We start from the raw sequence: 20,489 nt of genomic DNA on the forward strand, positions 1-20,489 counted from the left end.
GTCTAAGCATGCAACTGGTATTCAAATTTTTCAGATTTTTCCCTCGGCTAAAGGTCTTTGCGCACTTCTTACAGATAACCTTGGCCTGATCATGAGGATTTTGTTCAAAAAAGTGCCACACTGCACTCTTCCTACTTTGGCAGACATTTTGCGGCCTAGCACGCTGTGATCTTTTGACCCTCTGGACAAGCTGTCCAGCAACTATTTTGATGTTTGGAACCTGTCTTTGGAGTGCTCCGGGCCTGCCAGATAACAGCTGTTGCGATGTCGATGTCTGCTGTGGATGCTCCTCATCTGAGCTATTGGAAGCAGCACCCTTCCCCCAATGGATGCCAATCTGGGTCAACAACTGGGTCATCCATCACCTCCTCTTCTATGTCATGTGCACCTTCCTCTGTGTCACCGTGTATGGTGGTATAGTGTGCGGGAAGGGGCACCTGAGTCTCATCAGGGTCAGAATCTGGCTCTGTACACTGCGAGGACAATGTAGTGCTCTGAGTGAATGTACCAGCAGAATCATCCATCAGTGGCTGTGCATCAGTGCACTCCATGTCAGATTCATCTTGGCCTGGGTAATTCACCATTTCACTTGATAATCCAGGCATGGTATGTGAAAACAGCTCCATGGAGTAATCAGTACTATGGCCTGCGTCATCCTTCAATCTTGGTTGGGGTGAAGGACACAAGGAAAGGTGTGGTTCATGAACATGAGCCTCCAATGACGACTCAGTGCTTTTACTTTTTACAACTGAAGAAGAGGAGGCGATAGAGCTGGAGGCTGAGTCAGCAATGTAAGACAAAACTTTTTCCTGATGCTCTGGCTTTAAAAGCGGTTTGCCAACTCCTAGAAAACTAAGCGTTCGAGGCCTTATGTAGCCAGACGATGACGCAGGCTCAACACCTCCTGCATTCGGTCCTATTTTGCTCTTGCCACTACCATCAGATCCACCACCAAACCAACACCATCATTACCAGCTGCCAACCCCCGCCCAATTCCACGGCCTCTTCCACCAGCCTTCCTCATTTTTGGTAGAAATGTAGACAAAATCCAACAAACTATATAGTAATGTAAAACAAGGTACAAGGTGTCTATAGGACAGGGGAGATTTTTAATTTCTGCACACACTTGTGGACACTGGACTCTTTTGGATTGTGTGAGGCCCAATGAATATCTGAGCGCTATGTCACAGGCTCGATGGCACAGCTGTGACCAAAGTGACGAGAGGATAAGGGAGATTTTGAATTTCTGCAGACACTTGTGGACACTGGACACTTTTGGATTGTGTGAGGCCCACTGATATCTGAGCGCTATGTGACAGGCTCGATGGCACAGCTGTGACCAAAGTGACGAGAGGATAAGGGAGATTTTGAATTTCTGCAGACACTTGTGGACACTGGACACTTTTGGATTGTGTGAGGCCCACTGATATCTGAGCGCTATGTGACAGGCTCGATGGCACAGCTGTGACCAAAGTGACTAGAGGAAAAAGGAGATTTTAAATTTCTGCACACACTTGTGGACACTGGACACTTTTGGATTGTGTGAGGCCCAATGAATATCTGAGCGCTATGTGACAGGCTCGATGGCACAGCTGTGACCAAAGTGACGAGAGGATAAGGGAGATTTTGAATTTCTGCAGACACTTGTGGACACTGGACACTTTTGGATTGTGTGAGGCCCAATGAATATCTGAGCGCTATGTGACAGGCTCGATGGCACAGCTGTGACCAAAGTGACGAGAGGATAAGGGAGATTTTGAATTTCTGCAGACACTTGTGGACACTGGACACTTTTGGATTGTGTGAGGCCCACTGATATCTGAGCGCTATGTGACAGGCTCGATGGCACAGCTGTGACCAAAGTGACGAGAGGATAAGGGAGATTTTGAATTTCTGCAGACACTTGTGGACACTGGACACTTTTGGATTGTGTGAGGCCCACTGATATCTGAGCGCTATGTGACAGGCTTGATGGCACAGCTGTGACCAAAGTGACTAGAGGATAAAGGAGATTTTGAATTTCTGCACACACTTGTGGACACTGGACACTTTTGGATTGTGTGAGGCCCAATGAATATCTGAGCGCTATGTGACAGGCTTGATGGCACAGCTGTGACCAAAGTGACGAGAGGATAAGGGAGATTTTGAATTTCTGCAGACACTTGTGGACACTGGACACTTTTGGATTGTGTGAGGCCCAATGAATATCTGAGCGCTATGTGACAGGCTCGATGGCACAGCTGTGACCAAAGTGACTAGAGGACAAGGGAGATTTTGAATTTCTGCAGACACTTGTGGACACTGGACACTTTTGGATTGTGTGAGGCCCAATGAATATCTGAGCGCTATGTGACAGGCTCAATGGCACAGCTGTGACCAAAGTGACTAGAGGATAAAGGAGATTTTGAATTTCTGCACACACTTGTGGACACTGGACACTTTTGAATTGTGTGAGGCCCAATGAATATCTGAGCGCTATGTGACAGGCTCGATGGCACAGCTGTGACCAAAGTGACGAGAGGATAAGGGAGATTTTGAATTTCTGCAGACACTTGTGGACACTGGACACTTTTGGATTGTGTGAGGCCCAATGAATATCTGAGCGCTATGTGACAGGCTCGATGGCACAACTGTGACCAAAGTGACTAGAGGATAAGGGAGATTTTGAATTTCTGCAGATACTTGTGGACACTGGACACTTTTGGATTGTGTGAGGCCCACTGATATCTGAGCGCTATGTGACAGGCTCGATGGCACAGCTGTGACCAAAGTGACTAGAGGATAAGGGAGATTTTGAATTTCTGCAGACACTTGTGGACACTGGACACTTTTGGATTGTGTGAGGCCCAATGAATATCTGAGCGCTATGTGACAGGCTCGATGGCACAGCTGTGACCAAAGTGACTAGAGGATAAGGGAGATTTTGATTTTCTGCAGACACTTGTGGACACTGGACACTTTTGGATTGTGTGAGGCCCACTGATATCTGAGCGCTATGTGACAGGCCCGATGGCACAGCTGTGACCAAAGTGACTAGAGGACAAGGGAGATTTTGAATTTCTGCAGACACTTGTGGACACTGGACACTTTTGGATTGTGTGAGGCCCAATGAATATCTGAGCGCTATGTGACAGGCTCAATGGCACAGCTGTGACCAAAGTGACTAGAGGATAAAGGAGATTTTGAATTTCTGCACACACTTGTGGACACTGGACACTTTTGGATTGTGTGAGGCCCAATGAATATCTGAGCGCTATGTGACAGGCTCGATGGCACAGCTGTGACCAAAGTGACGAGAGGATAAGGGAGATTTTGAATTTCTGCAGACACTTGTGGACACTGGACACTTTTGGATTGTGTGAGGCCCAATGAATATCTGAGCGCTATGTGACAGGCTCGATGGCACAGCTGTGACCAAAGTGACTAGAGGATAAGGGAGATTTTGAATTTCTGCAGATACTTGTGGACACTGGACACTTTTGGATTGTGTGAGGCCCACTGATATCTGAGCGCTATGTGACAGGCTCGATGGCACAGCTGTGACCAAAGTGACTAGAGGATAAGGGAGATTTTGAATTTCTGCAGACACTTGTGGACACTGGACACTTTTGGATTGTGTGAGGCCCACTGATATCTGAGCGCTATGTGACAGGCTTGATGGCACAGCTGTGACCAAAGTGACTAGAGGATAAGGGAGATTTTGAATTTCTGCAGACACTTGTGGACACTGGACACTTTTGGATTGTGTGAGGCCCAATGAATATCTGAGCGCTATGTGACAGGCTCGATGGCACAGCTGTGACCAAAGTGACTAGAGGATAAGGGAGATTTTGAATTTCTGCAGACACTTGTGGACACTGGACACTTTTGGATTGTGTGAGGCCCACTGATATCTGAGCGCTATGTGACAGGCTCGATGGCACAGCTGTGACCAAAGTGACTAGAGGATAAGGGAGATTTTGAATTTCTGCAGACACTTGTGGACACTGGACACTTTTGGATTGTGTGAGGCCCAATGATATCTGAGCGCTATGTCACATGCTCGATGGCACAGCTGTGACAAAAGTGACTAGAGGATAAGGGAGATTGGATTGCTTTTAAAAAAGCAGTTTGCAGAGCAGTGGGTAAACAGCAATGCCAGACTGTCAGGAAGCCTTAAAAGGCAGCCCAACAACCAACACCACTGATACACCACAATATAGCCTCCCCTTGCACTGCACAGTGACTGGTGTGTTGTGCAGGCCAAATCGCTAGCAGCAGAAGCAGTTTTTTTTTCTTCTCAGCAGGACAAAAAAAAAAAAATTGGGATTGCTTTTAAAAAAGCAGTTTGCGGAGCAGTGGGTAAACAGCAATGCAGGAATGTCAGGAAGCCTTAGAAGGCAGCCCAACAACCAACACCACAGATACACCACTATATAGCCTCCCCTTGCACTGCACAGTGACTGGTGTGTTGTACAGGCAAAATCGCTAGCAGCAGAAGCAGTTTTTTTTTCTTCTCAGCAGGACAAAAAAAAAAAATTGGGATTGCTTTTAAAAAAGCAGTTTGCGGAGCAGTGGGTAAACAGCAATGCAGGAATGTCAGGAAGCCTTAGAAGGCAGCCCAACAACCAACACCACAGATACACCACTATATAGCCTCCCCTTGCACTGCACAGTGACTGGTGTGTTGTACAGGCAAAATCGCTAGCAGCAGAAGCAGTTTTTGGTGTCTTCTTCCCTGCCTAACGCTCTCCCTACAAAATCAGCAGCAGCAGCAGCTCTCCCTATTCTGAGATCAGCATGAGTAACATGGCGGTCGGCGTGCACGCCCTTTTATACCCCCTGTGACGCCCCCCAAAGCAAGCCAATCACTTGCATGCCCTTCTGAAAGATGGTGGTGACCCGTGCCTATGTCATCACGTTGCCCACAGTGTCCGTGGATCCTGATTGGCTGAAAAAGAGCGCAAAACAAACTTTTGAAACGCGACTTTGGCGCGTAAGTCGCCGACCTCGTGGCCGACCTCATCCTAGGGTCGGGTTTCGTTTCATGAAACCCGACTTTGCCAAAAGTCGGCGACTTTTGAATTTTTTCGACCCGTTTCGCTCAACTCTAGGGAGGAGAAGTAGTTTGTAACCATAGTTAACAACTGCTGTCTCCTGTCACTTTCAATCGATGCAGTATTACCAGTCATGTGAGCGGTACTTGAGAAATCAGTCCACAACATGGTCATGAAACCCCTGTCTCCAATGCCACTTCGGATGTGTGCAACACGAACACCTCTTCCATGTTGCCCTCTACGGCTCGTGTGAGAACCATCACCGCTGCTGTGTGCTGGGAATGCCTCAAACAAACGGTTTACCAGAGTTGCTTGTTTGTTAGCCAATATTAGCTCTAGGTTCTCCTGTGGCATGATGTTTTGGAATTTGCCTTTATAGCGTGGGTCCAGGATGCTGGCCAACCAGTAGTCATCATTGACATCGTTCATCATTTTGGCAATGCAGGGGTCCCTTTTTAGGATCTGCAAGGCATAATCACACATGTGGGCCAATGTTCCTGGTGTCAATGATGCACTGCGAGTGCTGGGTGGAGGAGCACTTTCTGGCAAATCCACATCCCTCCAGTCACGCACAAACCCTGTACCTGACCTTGCCACGCCAACATTTTCTCTGGCTCCCTGAGAAGCATCCTCCTCCCCTAAATAATCATCCCCATCATCCTCCTTCTCCTCCTCTTCCTCTTCTTCCTCCACCTCATCCAGGAGAGTTCCCTGAGCAGACAATGGCTGACTGTCATCATGGCTTCTCTCCTCCTCGGCTGCAGACGCCTGCTCCTTAATGTGCATCAAAGTTTGCATGAGCAGACGCATAAGTGGGATGCTCATGATGGCGTCGTCTGCGCTTACCAGTCATGTGCATTCCTCAAAACACTGAAGGACTCTACAGAGGTCTTTCAGCTTCGACCACTGCACACCAGACAACTCCATGTCAGCCCTCAAACTGCCTGCCCGTGTATCCTCCCACAAATGCATTACAGCCTGCCTCTGTTCGCGCAGCCTCTGAACCATGTGCAGGGTGGAGTTCCACCTTGTTGCAACGTCGATAATTAGGCAGTGCTTGGGAAGGTGGAGCAATCGCTGCAGCTTCTGCATACGACTGGAGTGTACGGGCGACCGGCGGATGTGCGAGCACAGTCTTCGCACCTTATGGAGCAGGGGTGTTAACTCTGGATAATTATTGAGGAAGCACTGCACCACCAGGTTCAAGGTGTGAGCCAAGCAAGGTATGTGTCAGAGTTTTGAAAGGGCTATGGCTGCCACAAAATTCCGGCCGTTATCACTAACTACCTTGCCTGCCTCAAGATGTAGACTGCCCAGCCATGACTCAGTTTGTCACTGCAAGTAGTCGGCCAGTACCTCCGCGGTGTGTCTGTTGTCGCCCGAACACATCATCTTCAACACAGCCTGCTAACGCTTAACACTAGCTGTTCGATAGTGGGACACCTCGTGTGCAACCCTGGCAGCTGCGGATGGAGTGCTCATGCGACTGCGCTCTGTGGATGAGCTTTCGCTTCTGGAGGAGGAGGAGGAGGAGGGTCGATCGCCTACAGCCAACTGTTTCCTATACCGTGGGCTAGGCAGTACTGTCCCACCACCGCTGTCCCCTGTGGACCCTGCATCCACCACATTAACCCAGTGTGCAGTGATGGACACGTAACGGCCCTGGCCATGCCTACTAGACCATGCATCTGTTGTGAGGTGCACCTTTCCACTTGCTTGAGTGCATGGACAATGCAGTCTTTCACATGCAGGTTGTCATGGTTTGAACAGGGTTCTTGCCCTGCATTCACAGGGTTAAGTGTTCGTGGCATCTTTCTGGATCTGGGAGGGATCTGTTCTCTGTCAGCTATACTGTTGTTTTGGTGTGTCTGACCCCTGGTGTGCGTGTATTCTGCATTGCTTGTTTGCTTCCCATGTATGACCCGGTCCATTCCCTCACTCTGTACTCAGTTTCTCATTTTGGCACTATTGTCTTTTCAAGTTCTGACCTCCTGGCTTGGCTATCGTTACTCCGTTACAGTTTGTCCCTATTGTACCGTCTATTGCCCGTTCTTGTTTTCTGATCTATTGCTACGTCCTGACTATCCATTCTGTCTAACCCTTTGGTACTGTATTGCTATCTCGTGCTTTGACCCAGCTTGATCTGGTTTCTGTCTCTGTCTATGCCCCTTGGTTACATTGTCCAGTAGTTACCTTTCTAGGAGTTTCCCTGCAGCTCCTGGCTCTGTGACGCTGAGGCCACGCTCCCAACAGTCACATGCTTCAGGTCCTGTGAGCTTGGAGCATGCATTTTCATCACAGAGACCCCGCTCCGCAGGTATCTTTGTGCACAGTCTTTGTACTCAGGACACGCGCACTGGCTCAGTGAGCAAGTGCAGTGCGATGTTCCTGAGACAGGTGGAGGGCTGGGTTGGCTTTTCGAGAAAAGAAGTGCCGACTGGGTAGGTCATAGCGTGGTACTGCGTAGGCCATGAGCTCGCAGAAAGCTTCGCTTTCAACCAACCGGTAGGGCATCATCTCTGACGAGATTAGTTTGGCAATGTGGGCGTTCAAACACAGTGTACGCGGATGATAGGATGAGTACTTTTTTGTCCTACTCAGAGTCTCTGGTAGGGTGAGCTGGACTTGAGAGCTGCATATGGTGGAACTAGCGGTGGACATGGAGGACTGAGAGAGGGTTGGTGATGGTGATGGCGTTGGTGGTCTTGCTGATGGCCTAGATTCAGTCTTTCGTAGCAATAACATTGTGATTCCCTGACTGCTTTGGCCTTGCGATGACACCTTAACATTTGCTGCTGGTGGTGTGCTAAAATGTGGGCTTACAGTGGGGAAAGCGATGTAGCATTGCTGACTATCTTCATTCGGAGCAGGTGCACATGTGGTACATGAGGTTTGGTAGTCCGTCCACGCTTGCAAGTGCATGGTGGTTAAATGTCTAAGCATGCAACTGGTATTCAAATTTCTCAGATTTTTCCCTCGGCAAAAGGTCTTTGCGCAATTCTTACAGATAACCTTTGCCTGATCATTAGGATTTTGTTCAAAAAAGTGCCACACTGCACTCTTCCTACTATGGAAGACATTTTGAGGCCTTGCATGCTGTGCTAATTTGACCGTCTGGCCAAGCTGTCCTGCAACTATTTTGGTTTTTGTAACCCGTTTTTGGACTGCTACGTGCCTGCCAGATAACAGCTGTTGCGATGTCGTTGCCTGATGCGGATCCTCCTCCTCCTCTTCTGAGCTATTGGCAGCAGCATCCTCTTACCCCAATGGATGCCAATCTGGGTCAACAACTGGGTCATCCATCACCTCCTCTTCAATTTCATGTGCACCTTCCTCTGTGTCACCGTGTATGGTGGTATAGTATGCAGGAAGGGGCACCTGAGTTTTATCAGGGTCAGATTCTGTCTCAGTACACTGCGAGGACAATGTAGTGCTCTGAGTGAATGTACCAGCAGAAAAATCTAGCAGTGGCTGTGCATCAGTGCTCTCCATGTCAGATTCATCTTGGACTGGGGAATTCACGATTTGACTTGATATCCCAGGTATGGTATGTGAAAAGAGCTCCATGGAGTAATCTGTAGTGCGGCCTCCTTCACTTTTGGAAAGACACAAGGAAAGGTGTTGTTCCTGACCAGGAGCCTCCACTGACGACTCAGTGCTTTTATATTTTGAAACTTCAGATGAGGAGGCAATAGAGCTGGAGGCTGTTTCAGCAATGTAAGCCAAAACTTGTTCCTGAAGCTCCGGCTTTAAAAGCGGTTTACCTACTCCCAGAAAAAGGAGCCTTCAAAGCCTTGTGGAGCCACACAATGAAGTAGGCTCAACACCTCCTGCCTTAGGTGCTATTGTGCTTTTGCCACTACCAGCAGATGCACCACCACAACCACCACCATCAGTACCAGCTGGCAACCCCCGCCCACGTTCACGGCCTCTTCCACCATACTTCCTCATTTTTGGGAAAATGTACCCAAAATACCACCAGCTATTTGGTACTATAAAACAAGGTACAAGGTGTATATAGTATTGGGGAGAATTTGAATCTCCCTAGAGATTTTAGGAGGCTGAACTATTATCTCAGGTCCACTATAGATTACCCCTCAATTTAACAGGCTGAAATTGGCTGGTGTATGACAAAGTACAAGGTGTATATAGCATTGGGGAGAATTTGAATCTCCCTAGAGATTTTAGGAGGCTGAACTATTATCTCAGGTCCACTATAGATTACACCTCAATTTAACAGGCTGAAATTGGCTGGTATATGACAAAATACAAGGTGTATATAGTATTGGGGAGAATTTGGATCTCCCTAGAGATTTTAGGAGGCTGACAATGATGCTCTCAGTCCAAGTATGGCAGCAGGCAGCCTAATAAGCAGAACTGCTGCACACAAAAGTGTGGAAAAATGAACGCTTGGTAACTTTGCAGAAAAGAGGAAGAAAAGTATTTTTGCTTTTAAAAAAGCAGTTTGCACAGTAGTGTGCAAACAGCAGTGCAGCTATCAGGGAGTCTTATAAGGCAGCCTAATAACCAACAGAGCTGATGCACAAAAAATATAGCCTCCCCTGTCACTGCACACAAAGTGTTGTGTTGTGCAGTGGAAATCGCTACCAGCAGAAGCAGTTTTGTTTTCTTCTTCCCTGCCTAGCGCTCTCCCTACAGAATCAGCAGCAGCTCTCCCTATGCTAAGATCGGCAGAAGTAAGATGGCGGTCGGCGTGCACGCCATTTTATAGCCCCTGTGACGCCACACAAAGCAAGCCAATCACTTGCATGCCCTTCTCAAAGATGGTGGTGACCGTTGCCAATGTCATCGCGTTGCCCACAGTGTGCGTCTTCCATCATTGGCTGAAAAAGGGCGCTGGAAGCATCATTTGAAATGCGACTTTGGCGCTCTGGTCGCCGACCTCATGGCTGACCTCAAGCTATGGTCGGGTTTCGTTTCATGAAACCCGACTTTAGCGAAAGTCAGCGACTTATGAATTGACCGACCCGTTTCGCTCAACTCTAGTGTTGAATCAATCTTCAACATAATCTGAATTTAATTAAAAAGGAGACACATTGGAAATCACATAGAATACAATAGAAGATTGTACTTTATAATTTTCTCCCTAAAATATTTCTAGTGATTCACTTGGGTGAATCTATCTGTGCCAAAGATGAGCAACAAAGCATGTCACATTGGATATACAGTATGACCAAAATTACCAGGAATTAATAACTGCACGTGTTTGAGAAAGCTGTTATAAATACATTTTCATCTCAAAAAGTCTTCAACAATTAGATTTGATAGCATTCACCCCACTTAGCATGTTCCAAGAATACCCGGGTTTTCATCCTTTCAACTCTATGTGCAGGAGTCTGGATTCTTCTCAAGGGTCCCCTGGGTTGGAACCACGGAGTAGCTGATGAGCAAGTTATTATTATTATTTATTTATTTATATAGCGCCATTAATATCATGGTGCTGTACATGAGAAGGGGTTACATACAAAGTTATAGATATCGTTAACAGTAAACAAATTTACAATGACAGACTGGTACAAAGCGGAGGGGACCCTGTCCTTGCGGACTTACATTCTACATAATAGTGGGGAAGAGACAGAAGGTCGGGGGTGCAGCAGCTCTGGTGGTGATGAGGCGGCAGCTCAGTCGGTGGTGAGGCGGCAGAATGGTCATTGCAGGCTGTAAGCTTTCCTGAAAAGATGGGTTTTCAGGTTCCGTTTGAAGGATCCGAGGGTGGTGGATAATCGGACGTGTTGAGGCATGGAATTCCAGAGGATATGGGATATTCGGGAGCAAGTTGAGGGGAGGATGGACAGAAAGCCATGTCAGTACAAGAGAAGTGGGGAAAATGACAGCATCAAATACCACAGAGCAACAAAAATTGAGATCAAGTCCAGAGGGTAAGATAAAGATGTGAGGCAGTCAACTAACATGGCCAGACAGAGAAAAGAAGAGTAGTAAAGGTGTTAGAGCTGGATAAGGACACAAAAAGTAAATCCAATGAAAAGCGAACCAAGAGCAGAGGAATACAATATGCTTCTTAGGTGTTGATGTTGGAGCAGGCAACATTGCTGGGAGATCCTGTGCTGATGAGCAGGAATGGGTGGAAGGTGAGCTGTCAGTAGGGAACTCTTCTAGTTACACTGCTGAATGCAATTTCAGTAGGTGATTTCAAGAAAATCTGTGACCACTTTTTGCCACCTAATCTGAGAGCAGCATAATGTAGGAGCAGAGACCCTGATTGCAGTGGCTTTTCACTTCCTGAGCTGCTTGTGTAGTTTTGCTAAAAATAACTTATCAGCAGGAGATGATCATTCAAGAACTCAATGTTGTGTGCCATGTTGTCCTCCTGGTTTGTACAACCCCCACCACTGATCTCCAGCTTTGTGTCAATGAACCTTGTGCACAGAAAGCTATCAATCACTGGAGTGGGCAGGGTTATACACAGAGCTGCCAATCAGTGGTGGGGGCAGGGTTATACACAGTAAGCTGCCAATCACTGGTGGGGGTGGGGCCATACACAGTAAGCTGCCAGGCAGTGGTGTGGGTGGGGTTATACAGGGCTCAGCATTGGTAGATCTACAGCAGAGAAAACTGTGATTTTATCAAAACTGCAGCAAGCAGCCCAGTAAGTGACACAGTGCTGGAATCAGGGTCTCTGCCACTACATCATGCTGCTCTCAGATGAGGTAGCAAGAACCTGGAGACAGATTTCCTTTAAATAGAACATTATACACAGCCACCCTTAGTGGCTGCTAAGCCTGCATTGCCATTGCTCTATTGACTGACTCCAGTAATTAAGCAATTATCATGATTTTTGTTAGCATGATCAGCAACTTTAGTATGCACAGGAGGGAAAGACATCTCTTCATATGAGTGAACTTCTGTATAAGCTATATGGCAAGGACACTGCCCAGACATGGCGCCTAATGTATTGTCAGAGCGATGGCTATGTTTGATATGTGATATTATCCACACCTTTAGGGTATGTGCATAAGGCAACTGACACTGGCGTATCCACTGAATTTATCCAGAGGAAGACACTCCGTGAAAACGTCAGGTGTCTTTTTTTATTTTAACGGTCTTGTCACTTCTTTCAGCTGCTTCACGGCTGTCACAGCGCAGGGTCTTCTTGCGCGCTCTGTCCGGCGCGCTCCTGCCTCCCGGCGCGTCCCCGCGCCCGGCCTCCAGCTCCCTCGGCGCCGGGCTCCCGCCCACGGCGCTCAGCCTCCTGGGTAAGCTGACGCGCTAGGCCCCGCCCCCAATATGGCGGCGCCCACCGCTACATATGTCCGGCGTCAGCTCTGGTAAGACGCCTGATTATCTCATGCGGTGATGCTGTCCGCAGCTTCGCTCTCTGTGTCCTCAGGCCCTCTTGTCCTCTGTGCTGCGTTTAGTACCGTGGTTCTGCCTGCCTAACCTTGGTCTACCTTTCCTGTGCTCTGCCCTCCCTGTCTCCCTGGTGCTTTCCCTCCTCTGTCCTGCCTCCTACTTTCTCTCCGCGTCTCAGTTATTTGCTGTACAGCCTGTGTTCATTTGCTTGCTTCTTTACATCTACAGCCTCCGTTCCTGTGCCTCCCTAGGTCCCCGATTCCGCACCCACTGGCTACCGCCTCACCCTGTACGCTGCCTTCTGTCCTCGTACCTCAGTCGTCCCTTTGGTTCCGGCTGTTGCGGCTTTATCCCCGGGAGGTCTGTCCCTAACACTCCCTGTATAGGGGGTGGTCCTCACCTGGGCACTCGCCTCTGGGGGCTCTGGAGCCGTGACCCAGAGGGTCCACTTCCTGGTACTCCTTTATTTTTCCGCCACACCGTAACAGCATAATCAGGCCATGGACCCCGCCGGAGCCACGGCCGCTCAGAAGGAGATAGTCTTCCTTCGGGAGAATCAGACGCGCATGATGTCCTTCATGAAAACCATGGACTCACGTCTGTCCGCTCTCCAAACCTCTGACCCTGGTAACGCCGCCCAGTTGGCTGGCCTACAACAGGAGTTGGCGCAGCAGCGAGATACCCAGTCGCATATCCTCAGCTATATGGCCTCAGTGGACGGTCGGTTGCTCGCCTTACAGGCGGCCGCATCTGCTCCCCCAGCCACGGGTTCCCATCCTCCTCCGCGGTTAGCCAAATCTCCTCGATATAACGGAGACGCCAAGCTATGCCGGGGTTTTTTAAATCAGTGCTGTCTCCATTTTGAGTTGCTGCCCCAGCAGTACCCCTCTGACCGAGCCAAGGTGGCCTTCATCATTTCCCATCTTGAGGGGGACGCTTTGGCTTGGGTCAATCCGCTCTGGGAACGAGATGACCCGGTAGTTACTCAGCTTTCCTTGTTTTTGGATACATTCCGTCGAGTTTTTGACGAACCAGGCCGTTTTTCCTCTACCACTGAGGCTTTATTTAACCTATGTCAAGGTTCTTTAACTGTTGGCCAGTATGCCATCCAGTTTAGGACTCTTTCTTCTGACTTAGGTTGGAATAATGAGGCCTTGGTGGGCGCTTTTTGGCGAGGCCTCTCAAGTCGGATAAAAGATGAGCTAGCGGGTCGTGACACCCCCACAGCTCTCGAGGATTTGATCTCTCTAGCGACGCGAATTGACCTCCGCTTTCAGGAGCGTGCCAGGGAGAGAAGGGCTTCTCGTCCACCTTCTTTTGTCCGCAGGCCACCCAGTCCTCGACCTAGGAGTCTCCCGTCACCTCTGACACCCGAGCCTATGCAGGTGGATCGCCTGAAGCTGTCAGATCAGCGTCGCAGGGAGAGGAGCCTCCACGGTCAGTGCTTCTACTGCAGTAGCGGTTCCCACCTCATCCGAACCTGTCCAGAGCGTCCGGAAAACTTCTCCGCCTAGGCCAGGTAAGAGAGGCCTCCCTAGGTGCACATGATACCTCTCTACCTCTCACTTTGTCTGTCCTCTTGAATGTTGGTGGGCAGCGGGCTTCTCTGGTGGCCTACGTGGACTCGGGTGCCGTCGGGAATTTCATCAGGCTAGAGGAGGTTAATAAGCTCGCTGTTCCCGTCAGGCCCTTGAAAAGACCACAAATTCTCGCCTCCGTAGATGGTCAGCCCTTGCTAGAGACGGTTTCGCTAGTTACTCATGAAGTGGTATTGCAGGTAGGGGCGCTGCACAAGGAGAAGATCACGTTTTACGTCCTAGCAGGCATTTCTCACCCTATCCTGCTTGGTCTTCCTTGGTTGCGGCTCCACGAGCCCATCTTAGATTGGCATACTGGTAACGTCTTGCGCTGGGGGGAGTCCTGTCGGGCTCGGTGTCTGCTGCCGGTGCATCCCATAGGTGACCCTCGTCCTTTGCCTGTTCCCCCAGGATTGCCTTCGGTGTACCATGATTTTTTGGATGTTTTTGACAAGAAGGAGGTGGAGACTCTCCCTCCTCACCGTCCCTACGACTGCCCCATCGAGCTCGTCCCAGGTACCAGTCCACCTCATGGGAGAATTTATCCCCTCTCTCCAGCTGAGACCCAGGCCATGTCTGAATACATCCAGGACAATTTGGCCAGGGGCTTCATTCGGAAATCCTCATCACCTGCTGGAGCAGGCTTCTTTTTCGTAAAGAAGAATGATGGATCCCTGCGGCCATGCATCGATTATCGTGCCTTGAATCATATCACAGTGAAGAATAAGTATCCACTACCTCTCATCTCTGAACTTTTTGATCGCTTGAAGGGGGCACGAGTGTTTACCAAGCTTGATCTTCGTGAGGCTTATAATCTGGTTTGGATACGCTCTGGGGACGAGTGGAAGACGGCGTTCAACACGCGAGACGGGCACTACGAGTATTTGGTTATGCCCTTTGGACTTTGCAACGCACCTGCAGTATTCCAAGAACTCGTAAATGATGTCTTCAGAGATCTTCCCTACACCTGTGTCGTAGTCTATCTAGACGACATCTTGGTCTTCTCCTCTGATCTGGCCACACATCGCCGAGACGTCCGTCAAGTCCTTCTACGTCTCAGAGAGAATCATCTCTTTGCCAAGTTAGAGAAATGTCTCTTTGAGCAAAAGTCCTTGCCTTTTCTTGGTTCTATCGTTTCGGACTCGGGTCTGGAGATGGATCCCGAGAAAGTCTCGGCAGTTCTCAATTGGCCACGTCCTACTGGAGTCAAGGCAATTCAGCGGTTTTTGGGTTTCGCAAATTATTATAGGCAATTTATCCCTCATTTCTCGTCATTGGCCAAACACATCTCGGCTCTTGTCCGCAAGGGGGCCGATCCCAACCACTGGCCCTCTGAAGCAGAGGCGGCCTTTGCGGCCCTGAAGTTAGAATTCGCCAAGTCTCCAGTACTTCATCGCCCGGATGCCAACAGGCCATTTATCCTCGAGGTGGACGCATCCTCGGTGGGAGCTGGAGCAGTTCTTCTGCAGAAGTCTTCCTCGGGCCGCACTCTTACCTGCGGATTCTTCTCTAAGGCTTTCTCCGCTCCTGAACGTAACTATGCCATTGGCGATAGAGAACTCTTTTGCCTATTAAGATGGCTCTTGAGGAATGGCACCATCTTCTCGAGGGTGCCCTCCATCCGTTCATCATTTTTACGGACCACAAAAATTTGGCCTATCTTCAGTCCGCCCAAAGGCTCAACCCTCGACAAGCCAGATGGTCATTATTTTTTGAAAGATTTGACTTTGAACTCCACTTCCGACGCGGGGAGAAAAACATCAAGGCGGACGCTTTTTCACGGTCCTTCCAGTCGGTAGACAAGGAAGAGGGTCCAAACCATATCATTGACCCTGCCAAGATCCTTACCGTGGCCCCAGTAAGGCTGGTCTCCCCACCTTCTGGTAAGACCTTTGTTCGGAGTGGAGATAGATTAAAGGTTCTATGTTGGAGTCACTCTTCAAAATTCTCTGGACATGCCAGAATTAGCAAGACTCTATCGCAGGTCTGCCGCCATTACTGGTGGCCTTCGCTTTGTAGGGATGTTCAAGATTTCATCGCCTCCTGTCCTTCTTGCGCCCGGAACAAGGTTCCCCGGCATGCTCCTGCAGGACTCCTGCAGCCGTTGCCAATACCTGCAAACCCATGGACTCACATTGCCATGGACTTCGTCACTCATTTGCCTCCTTCGTCCAGATGTACGGTGATATTGGTGGTCGTGGATCGGTTCTCCAAGATGGCCCACTTCATCGCTCTACCTGGCCTACCTACCGCTTCTGAGTTGGCAAAGATCTTCGTGCTTCACATTTTTCGCCTTCATGGGTTTCCTCAACATATTGTCTCGGATCGAGGAGTTCAGTTTACGTCCCGTTTTTGGCGAGCTCTCTGCGGATTACTGAAGATAACGTTAGATTTCTCCTCGGCCTATCACCCCCAGTCGAATGGTCAAGTCGAGCGAGTCAACCAAGCCTTAACATCCTATCTCCGACATTTTTCCAACGCTCATCAACACGACTGGGCTTCTCTCCTTCCTTGGGCGGAGTTCGCCTACAACAACCATCCTAGTGAAGTCTCCTCCAAATCTCCCTTTTTTGTGGTTTTTGGTCAACACCCAGGCATTCCTCTTCCCGTGTCCCCCACCTCGGGTGTGCCGGCGGCAGATTCCTTGTCCGTGGACTTCTCTCAGATTTGGAGGGAGACCAAAGGGGCTCTTGAGAATGCCAGCCTCAGAATGAAACGTTATGCCGACAAAAGGCGGCTAGACATTCCCCCGTATCACCCTGGGGATAAGGTTTGGTTAGCTTCTCGGTATATCAGGTTGAAAATCCCCTCCTACAAGTTAGGTCCACGTTACATTGGTCCCTTTGAGGTCTTAAGTCGGATCAATAACGTAGCCTACAAGTTGAGGTTACCCGCCTCACTTAAGATTCCCAACGCCTTCCATGTGTCTCTCCTTAAACCAGCCGTGTTTAATCACTTTCATCCTGCACCCTCTCTAACCTCCCAACCATGTAGCTCGGATAACATCTTTGAGGTGAGGGATATTTTGGCTAGGAAGACTGTTAAAGGGAGAACTCTGTTTCTAGTTGATTGGAAAGGTTTTGGTCCCGAGGAGAGATGATGGGAACCCTCGGAGAATATTGATGCTCCCCACATCATGAGACGGTTCCTCTCCAACATTAAGAGGAGGGGGCGTAAAGAGGGGGGTACTGTCACAGCGCAGGGTCTTCTTGCACGCGCTGTCCGGCGCGCTCCTGCCTCCCGGCGCGTCCCCGCGCCCGGCCTCCGGCTCCCTCGGCGCCGGGCTCCTGCCCACGGCGCTCAGCCTCCTGGGTAAGCTGACGTGCCAGGCCCCGCCCCCAATATGGCGGTGCCCACCGCTACATATGTACAGCGTCAGCTCTGGTAAGACGCCTGATTATCTCATGCAGTGACGCTGTCCGCAGCTTCGCTCTCTGTGTCCTCAGGTCCTCTTGTCCTCTGTCTGTGCTGCGCTCAGTACCGTGGTTCTGCCTGCCTAACCTCGGTCTACCTTTCCTGTGCTCTGCCCTCCCTGTCTTCCTGGTGCTTTCCCTCCTCTGTCCTGCCTCCTACTTTCTCTCCGCGTCTCAGTTATTTGCTGTACAGCCTGTGTTCATTTGCTTGCTTCTTTACATCTACAGCCTCCGTTCCTGTGCCTCCCTGGATCCCCGATTCTGCACCCACTGGCTACCGCCTCACCCTGTACGCTGCCTTCTGTCCTCGTACCTCAGTCGTCCCTTTGGTTCCGGCTGTCATGGCTCTATTCCCGGGAGGTCTGTCCCTAACACTTCCTGTATAGGGGGTGGTCCTCACCTGGGCACTCGCCTCTGGGGGCTCTGGAGCCGTGACCCAGAGGGTCCACTTCCAGGTACTCCTTTATTTTTCCGCCACACCATAACAACGGCTTTCAAACCTGAAGCAGCGAAACAAAGCTCATAAAGACAGAATGTGTGCAGCGAGTCATTTTTACATTGCAGCGCCTGTGTTCAGTCTTTTTAACGTTTCGCAAGCGCTTTTTCAGGCGGGTTCCTGAAAAAGATGCCGTGTGCAAATACCCTTAAAGTGTTTCACTCGCCGCTTATACAACAGCATCAGATATAATTTGATCTAATAACACCACTAGTGTTAAGCATTCCGATACTGCAAATATCGGGTATCGGCCGATATTCGCGGTATCGGAATTCCGATACTGAGTTCCGATACTTTTTGCATATCGAATACCGGAATCGGAAGTTCCCATAATGCTATGAGCCAGTTTGATTTAGCCAATGAGGAATCCTAAGAAGTGTGGGCACATCCTGTCAGGCATGTAGGCACGTTAACTAATGGCATGGCTGTGATTGGCTGCTGAAATGATGTCATGATGCACTATAAAAGCCGCCGCCGCCGCCATTTTGGGTTCACTCTGCTGTGAATTCAGTTAGGGACAGGACGCTGCTGTTCTGACTCTCAGGTACAGTTTGAGATAGCGATTTGCTAGATTGTGCTTTACCCAGGCTACATTAGCAACCGCTGTGTGAAGCTTTCTTTTGCCTTGCAGCGCTGTTCACGGCTGTCTGCAAGGTCTGTGTGTGTGAGTGCAGCTCACCTTGTAGTGTGTACTGCAGCCACCTCTGGTTGTAGTCCGCTCAGCATGCGTCACTGCCTCATACATTGTCCTTTTTTGCTGTAGTGCTGCTTATTTTTCCTGAATTTCTCCTATTAGTGTGCTTCCATCCGTATCCATCTACATTGGTTGCAAACACTATATAGGAGTAGATAGCGGAGCCTTTCTGCAGCCTTTCAGTGCTAGTGCACAGTTCTCTGCACTGTTCACGGCTGTCTGTGAGGTCTTTGTGTGTGAGTGCAGCTCACGCTGTAGTGTGTTCTGCAGCCACCTCTGGTTGTAGTCTGTTCAGCGTGTGTCACTGCCTCATACATTGTCCTTTTTGCTGTACTGCTGCTTATTTTTCCTGAATTTCTCCTATTAGTGTGCTTCCATCCGTATCAGCTAGATTGGTTGCAAACACTATATAGGAGTAGATAGAGGAGCCTTTCTGCTGGCTTGTGCCCTGCAGCCCCAGCCAGATTAGTATTAGCCTATTTTTTGTAGCCTCATCTATTGCATTGTAGGTTACCTTCCTGCATTGTAATAGCTACAAAAAGTTTGTGATACTATCGCTTTTACATCTTTGGTCACATCCTTTTTTTTTTGTGTGAAAAAAAACACGTAAATAAAGTTCACCAAACACTCCACTTTAGTTGTGTAGGCCACATTAGCTCATATTAAAGTGTAGTCCACACTTTATAAAATTAGTGTTTCTTATACCTGTTAGCAGCTGTTCAGGATTAAGCACACTAAGCCCTTAGTACTTTTCTGCCTATTTTTATCAGTCTACCAAGATGAAGAAGGCAGGGAGTAAGGCACGTGGTCATGGGCATGGAGTTTCAGCAGGGAGAGGACGCGGGGATTTTGTGCCTGCTGCGGGCACCAGTGACTCAGCATCCCCCAGTTTTACCAGGCAACAGTCCTTTATGCGCAGATTTGTAGGAGCTCGCTGTACCCCACTGCTGCGGGAGGAACAAATTGAAGCCGTTGTCGGATGCATGGCAGCTAACGCATCGACTTCAATTACTTCCACATCCTCTCAGGTCCAGAGCACTGAAGAGCAACCATCTGTCTCTTCACCACCTGCCAAACTGCCCAGGCAGTCAGAGAGCCCTGGACAGGAGCCATCTCTACTTCTGTTCTCTGAATCTCTTGGCTTGGAAAGAGGGGGCCAGCCAAGCAGCATTCTAGAATGTGAAGAAGAGGGAGTATGCAGTGATGCGCAACTGCTTTGTCTCTCTGAATCTGAAGAGGCAGGTGGGCCAGTGCCTATGGTCAGCACACCTCAGTACGCATCTGATGATGAGACTCAGGTGCCACTTTCTGGTGCGTACTGTGCTGGCGAGACTACCCAGGAGAAGCAGGTGTTTGAAGAGGGTAGTGTAGATGATGAGGTCCTTGACCCATCATGGCATGAGGAACAGGAAGGTGGTGGGAGCAGCTCTGAGGAAGAGATTCCCCGAACGGCCAAAACAGGAGGGAGAGGGAGGGGGCAGACTTGGTTGCCTGTAGCCTCCACTTCGGCACCGATTAGGAGCATTCCTCTTCCAAAACCCAAAACGGGCGCTCCCAGGACTTGCAGTGCGTGGTCTTTTTTGACACAGTTGCAGATGAAATTTGCTTTGACAAATGCAAGCTGTGTAATCAGAAAGTCAAAAGAGGGAAAAGTGTCAGCAACCTCAATACCACAATATGTGGAAACATGTGCGGACCAAGCACGTGGTGGAGTTACAAAGACACACTGAAGACGTAGGCCAATCTACAGCACCACCTACCACCTCTTCAGCTCGTGTTGTAGCCTCTTCCTCCAGCTCACATACAGCTGGTTCGGCTTCCTCACAGGATCACCATGGAAGAACCTCTGGCACTGTTGTACAGAGACCCAGTGTAATTCCACCCACAGCACCACGTTCCCTGTCATCCTCACACTCCCAGGCCACTCTACAGCCATCGGTA

Source organism: Dendrobates tinctorius, unplaced genomic scaffold (genome assembly GCF_039654945.1).
Source record: "Dendrobates tinctorius isolate UK_male_01 unplaced genomic scaffold, ASM3965494v1 ptg000039l, whole genome shotgun sequence".
NCBI classification, from domain to species: domain Eukaryota; kingdom Metazoa; phylum Chordata; class Amphibia; order Anura; family Dendrobatidae; genus Dendrobates; species Dendrobates tinctorius.